We start from the raw sequence: 7,110 nt of genomic DNA, 5'->3' as shown, positions 1-7,110 counted from the left end.
GGAAGAGGGCTCCCATGCCCCAGCTGAGTCTCATCATTATCACGGGGTACGTGTGGAGGGGGAGGAAGACGTTGACCCCCACCCCCGGGTGAAGCTTCCCCAGCGCCTCCGCTGACGGCACTGGACTGGCTGAGAGCAGGAGATACGCACCCCACGGGGCCCCAGGTCACCACCAGCCCCTAGCAAAGGGCACAAAGCAGGTGGAAGGCAGAACTGAGTGAAGCCCGCCAGCTGCCACGGGCTGACCTGGGGTCTGACCTTGGGGTCCAGACTTTCCAGTCTGGGCCAGAAGAAGCCAAGCTGTTAGAGAGGGGCTGGCCTGGGTCCTTCCCTGGGAAAGCAGGGAAACGGCCAAAGTCGCCCAGGAGCAAGAGAGGCCCCCGCAGAGGGTGACCTCCTCGGACAGTCTGGGAGCGGGCGGCCCAGAGGCCCTGAGGAGAGGACCTCTGAGTGGCCAGGGTGTGGGCAGCCAACAGGGGGCCTGGGTCAGAATCTCCCCCCTGGGCCACCAGGCAGGCGCCTCCTGCCAGCTACAAGGTAGGTGCCTCATGCCAGGTACCAGGTACCTCACAGGTATCATTTTCACACCTTATGCTGATTAATTACATTTTTATAATATTATATAATAATGTTATGGTTATATTTTATGCCAATGAAATGGTAATTCTTGATGGAAGGGACAGATTCATAGGAAAAAATGGCTTACCAGGCTCACACAGAGCGAAGGTAGGAACAGTGACAAGGACTCAGGACTTATCCAACCCACATAAGGCCAGAGGTCAGAGCAGGGAGGGCAGCCCGGGCTCAGCAGGTCCTGACTCCAAGGCATGGCTCTTCCTGTGAAGGAGAGAACACGTCCAGTGAGAGAGGGAGGGCTGCGCCCACCCTGGACAGGGCCTGTGCACAGCTGTGTGCGTGCGTCTGCACTGTGAGTGTGTACCGTGTGCGCGTGTGTGGTGTGTGCATGCAGAGAGTGAAGCCGTGCAGACCCCAATGACATTTGAATACAAAATATGTTTCTGTAGTCTTGCCTTCCTGGATTAATGTTCAACGAAAAACCACTTTTCCAGGGCAAATCCTATTAAACCGCTATAATAAATCCTTGTCAATCGTCTAACCTTGAAATCAAGCAGTTTCCACTTAACTTTTCTTCATTTCACTGAAATTCTAAACATAGAAATCATTTCTCTTCCATTTCAATTTAACCAAAAAATATGATTTATTCATTGTTAATTGTTCGTGTCAGTTTTTATGACTAGAGCTTCTCATCTGGGGTCATTGGGGGTGAAGAGACACACCCAAGAGCAAATCGCTGGGTGAGGAGCCCCTCACGTGCCCACTTCCCAGCTTTGCAGACCACGTCCACTTTTTCTGGGTCAAATTTTGCACAATGCTCTCTTAACTTAGAGTCCAAAGCAAAATTTACCATGGGTAGTTTAGTTTGTATGGAGTTTTATTTTGTTCGGACAATTTCTACCATTCTGACTTAATTATGTAAGTGATAGTTTCTGGGGTTTTTGCTTGTCATTTTGTCTCGTTTTGTTTTTTCAGCTAATCCCTGAGAAAATCGCGAATAATGTGTTACTGAGAAGGAGGGAGGACGGGTGGAGGTGTGTGCAGGAGACAAGGGGCAGAGGGGGGCTGGGGGCAAAGGCGGGGCCAGGGCGGGCTGGGAAGTGGTGGCCGAGAGAGCTCACGGAGGCCCCAGCCTCGCGTGACAGGTCATCGCATTTTCCGTGTCAAACGCCAAAGGCATGGTGACGGCTGCATTGCATGCAGACGACTCTGACTTCGTGCAGTCAGGGTTTTGGGGCACTGGAGGGGCTCAGGACCCAGACACTGATGCTTCTCGCCCCTGAGGGGTGGTGGGCTGCGAGGGTCAGGGAGGGCTCTGGCGGCGGACGACGACCGCAGGAGACTTCACCCCGGGTGCTGTTGTGTTCAGGTGGCCCCTCGCCCTTGGCCCCACATACAGCCGGGCGGCCATTTCCCTGCTCGAGCCCAGGCTCCCCCGCCGCTGGGCGGTCGGGGCCTATGGACCTCGTCGCAAGCAGCGGCTTTGAAAACTGCAGAAACTTCAAGGGCAGCTGTATCCCTCCCGGTGGCAAACTCACTCTGGAACTGAACGAAGAAGGGGTTTAACCGAAGGCCTCCGACGGCTCTTCAGTGACCAAGACAGTGCAGCAGCCCCCCCGCCCCGGCCAGGCTGGGCCAGGCCCGTGTGCCTCGTCTCCTCCCCTGCGCCCAGCCAGGTCGGGGGTCCTGATTCCTCCTGGACTCTCGGCCCCCCACGATAGCCTGGGGCCCAGGAGTCGTTTCCCCAGATGGAGGCCCAGGTGCAGGGCCCGGGTGCCTCATCTCCAGGAGCTGGGGTCGGGGTCCGAGCCAGCCCCCTGCAGGAGGGCAGGATGTGGAGCCCCGTGGAGACCGCCCCCCAACACCGGGGCTCCAGCAAGGGAGGCTCCTGCGTCCACAGCTCTCTTGCTGGGCTTCAGAAAACCACTTTCCTCTCCCTGTTGCTGGCTGCGTCTGGAGAAATTCTGTGCTCCCCATTCAACTTAACCTGAATTAATCACCACAGTGATTAATTGTGGGCAGGTGCCTCCCTCCCTCTGTCTCCCCCTTATTTGCTTGCAGATGGCTCAGTGGCCTCGGTGGGACCCCTCCGCGGGTCCAGGACCCATGGACAAAGGCTGAGGTCTCCTGGAGTCAGCCGGCACGTGCTCGGTGATCCGGGTCCACGCAGCTGCTCCAAGGGGCTCCTGGACACCCTCCCGGCCTGGAGGGAGGATTTCTGCTGCTTTAGCTCTGCTATCTCAACCCCTCAGCCCTTCCCAAGTGCAGAGACTAAGATTCTAAATCCATCAGCAAAGAATCAAGGAACCAGGCCCAAGGGGCACCCCTCATCTGCCTCCTGTGTGGCTGAGGCCCTGCTGCTTGGGGGCAAAAGCACCTTCTCACCCCCCGGGGCCCGTGGACGTGGTCCTGAGGTGTCTGGCCGCAACCTCTGCAGACCTGGGCTTAGCGATAGTCCCTGAGATGAAGCGCAACTAGGGCCTGGGGCACTTAGAGGGAGGCCCCAGGACAGCAGGGCCCAGGTTGGGGGGGGGGGGCATCCATTCCAGGCCACACAGGAGACTCTGAAAGGTGGAGAGAGGAAGGAGAAGTGGGTCCCAGGACCAGGGCTCTGTCACCCCACCCAACAGAGACGGCCTCCAGGCCAGTGCTCCCAGCTCCCGGCCCGGCAAAGGAGGAGCTCAGGTAGGGTCAGTCTCTGCCTCTGCCCTCGGCCCCCTGCTCTGTTCTCTGTGCTGCCTCTGGCCACGGGCCCTAGTTTCCGAGGAATCCGGGTGATTCCAAACTGCACAAGGGCAAACGGGGACAGGGAGGGATCCGGGGCATCTGGTGACGGTCCAGCTGCTCATGATTGGAGACTCACCCGGGGGGGGGCGGGCACAGTGCCCACAGGGAAAGCCCTCGGGACACGCACCAGATGCTGACAAGCTCCCGAACATTCTTTCCGATGCGAGTTGCCAGGGAGTGGACGCCAAGAGGGAGGGCAAGGCCACGTTCAGCCTCCAAGGGTGTGCATCTCCATGGCCGAATCCTGCACTGTCCCCCAGGCTCACCAGAGCCCCAAAGAAGGGACAGCCTGGGTGTTGGAGACGGAGGCCTGGAGCCAGGTCCCTGTCCCATCACTCAAGCAGGATGGCCTTGGGCAAGTCCCACATCACCTCCTCTGGACAGTGGAGGCCACACAGTGCCCACCTCGGTGACTTGTAGGAGGGTCCAAGGAGATGCCTCAGGCCACCACCACCATCACCACCATCACCTTCATCAGCACCATGACCTTCATGATCCCATCGCCATCACCTTCTCCCCCTGGGAAGGCACGCGGGCCAGGCCACTTCCTGGAGGGTCTGCCTACCCTGCAGGGCCCAGCGGGCTCCCCGGCCCCTCTGCCTGCCTGTTTACTTGGACCCTAACCACTTGCTAATGGGATCTGGGCTGGGTGGCAGCTGAGATCACCAGGAAAACCTCAGGGAGGAGGGAAGATGCTGGACACCTGACCTCCTGGTGGGAGGAAGCAGGTGTGCGGGGCCCGGGTGGGCTTGGGGGAGAGGGGGTGGCACTCTGAGCCCAGCCTGAAGCAGAATCAGTTCCTTTCCGTGAAAGTTTAGTTTTCTGGGCTTCCCTGGTGGCGCAGTGGTTGAGAGTCCACCTGCTGATGCAGGGGACACGGGTTCGTGCCCTGGTCCGGGAGGATCCCGCGTGCCGCGGAGCGGCTGGGCCCGTGAGCCATGGCCGCTGAGCCTGCGCGTCCGGAGCCTGTGCTCCGCAACGGGAGAGGCCACAACAGTGAGAGGCCCGCGTCCCGCAAAAAAAAAAAAAAAAAAAAAAAAAAAAAAAAAAGTTTAGTTTTCCAAAACTCGTGAAATGAATCGTGCCCACGGCAGACTGAATGAATGAGTCAGACCCCAAGCGTGTTGTTCGCACAAGCATATTGGTGGGAAACCCACATTTGCCCCCCCAGGTGAAGACACAGGACAAGCCTCTCTCCCCTTTCACATCCTGCCCTGGATTTTGTGACGGTCACTGGCTTGCTTTTCTGTGTAGTTTTTTTTTTCTGTGGTACGCGGGCCTCTCACTGCTGTGGCCTCTCGCGTTGCTGAGCACAGGCTCTGGACGCGCAGGCTCAGTGGCCATGGCTCACGGGCCTAGCCGCTCCGCGGCACGTGGGATCTTCCCGGACCGGGGCACGAACCTGTGTCCCCTGCATCGGCAGGCGGACTCTCAACCACTGCACCACCAGGGAAGCCCTTCTATGCAGTTTTATCATGAATTAGGTAGCTTTGCCCGTTTCTTAATTTCTAGTCAGCAAAATCTTGCTTCCATGTCCTGGGACCCGCTTCTCCCTGAACGGAGTCCTTCCTGCCAGAGTCTGGGGCAGCGATGGGCTCCACTGAACAAACACCCCACACGCTGTTCACGCTGCTCTGAGTGTTACATTTGGGTTGTTTCCAGGTTTTTTGCTTTATAAATAATACTGCCATGGACATTCCCACAAAATCCCCAAGTCCTCCACACGGGAATTTCTCCAGGGCTGATGACAGGGTGGAGGCGCCCATCTGGGGTGTGCTCACTGGGCTTTTCCAAAATGCTGGTGCCAAGTGACCACCAGCCCAGCGGGGCGTGAGGGTTCCCGCGCCCTCACCAGCCGCTTGTCTGGTCTTTTTTAAACTTTTGCCAAGCTGCCGGGTGAGTAATGATCTTGTATTGTGATCTTAACTTGCTTTTCCTGATTACTAATGAGGTCTGATAGTATCTGGGTTCCTCTTTGCTGAGCCACTTACCCGGTGTTAAGTCAGGCGCTTTGTCCTACTGACTCCTGTTAGAGTTTGGTTTTCCATATTCCCAGCCCTCCTTTTTTGGTTGAATGTACGCAAATCTCCTCCCACTCTGTGGTTTGTCTCTTCACTCCTTTTGTGGGGCCTTTTAATGAATCAGAACTTCTTAATTTTGATGTATTGGAATTGATCAGTCTTTGCCTTTATGGCTATTATCTTGTAAATTGTATAAGAAGTCCATCCACAGCCCAAAGTTACAAAGATGTCCCTCTATATTCTCTAAAATGCTCTAGTTTTGTGTTACATTTAAGGATTTGTCTACCTGGGTCATTTTTTTAGTGTGAAGTAGATCCTTATCTCCCACTTAACTCGCTGTTTATCTCTGTGTTCAATGCCCATTGGTCTCTGCAAACTTGGGGGCAGGGTTTGCGCAGTGACCCCCCCTACCATAGATCCGAGAAGAGTTGTTGATTTTCTGTCTGTTCAGCTTCTTCCTTGTTGTGAGGACGGGGTGGCGATTTCCCAGCTCTGCGAATGCAAAACCAGAGCCGGAAGTGGACCTCTTCCGTTGGGTGTCAATACCACGTGCATGGCTTGTTCCTGAGCTCGCTGGTCTGTTCCACTGGTCTGGTCTGTTCCCTCATCAGTGCTCCAGGTCTTGAAGATTAAAGCTATAATTGCCTCGATATCAGAGCCAGTCTGTCCCTTGTCCTTCAGAGCGGCTTAGCTATTCTCAGCTCTCTGCACCTCAGCATAAATTTTTGAATCAATTTGCAATGATCCACCAAAAATAAAAAAGGAAATTTAGGCTGGGATTATACAAATCCACGGATTCCTTTTGGGGAGAACTGACTCTCAAGTTCAAGACTACAGCATTTCGTTGCTCTAATTACTTGGGTCTTGTACGTCTCTCAATGTTTCTCGATCAATTTCTTCTACAAGAATCTTACACATCTTTTGTTTTTCTTATGCATTTCATACTTTTATGCCTTTGTAAATGATAAATTTTCTAAATCTCAGTTTGTCACTGGCCTATAGAGAAGCAGTTAAGTTTTACGTGTTGATTTTGAATGTAGCAAACTTCCTGGGTCTCCTATTAATTTTGACAATTTATCTCCTTGTTTTTCAGCCCTTTCTCCACACATTATCATGTCCTCTGTGAACAGTGAAAGTTTTCTGCTCTGCTTGTCGATCTTTGGCCGGGCCTCCAGAATGATGCTGAGTGAGACCGGTGGCAGGGAAATTCCTCCTTTTTCCCAGTCTCAGAGTGAAAGCTATAGGGTTTCTTATGCAGACAATTAAGGTTAAGGAAGTTTCCTCTCTTCTTAATGGAAGCATTTTTTCATGAATTGATATTGAATTTTATCAAACATTTTTCATCTGTTGTGATCTTCCCCTTAAATCTGTTGAGACGGATGACTATATTAATTCATTTTGTAGAAATTAAACCACTATTTTATTTCTGGGATAAACACAACTTGGTCATAACGTATTACCCCTTTTCTACATTGTAAAGATTCGTTGAGTTTTTAGGGCCTATAATTTTCCTTTCTTGGGCTGCTCTGCACCAGTTTTGTTTTCGAGGGTGTCTCCTACTTTGCTGTGCCCGGAAGAGCTGAGTGGGTCGTTTGTTTCTTGACTATATTTGCTGAAAATCACCAGCGAAGGCATTTGAAGCTGGCATTTCTTAATAAGAAGATTTTTAATTTTAACAATTAAAAATATATAAAAGTATATTTATATATATTTTATATTTATATTT

Source organism: Monodon monoceros, unplaced genomic scaffold, assembly GCF_005190385.1.
Source record: "Monodon monoceros isolate NGI ecotype Baffin Bay Population unplaced genomic scaffold, NGI_Narwhal_1 Super_Scaffold_13, whole genome shotgun sequence".
In the NCBI taxonomy this organism is placed as follows: domain Eukaryota; kingdom Metazoa; phylum Chordata; class Mammalia; order Artiodactyla; family Monodontidae; genus Monodon; species Monodon monoceros.
This window is presented reverse-complemented; position numbering follows the sequence as displayed.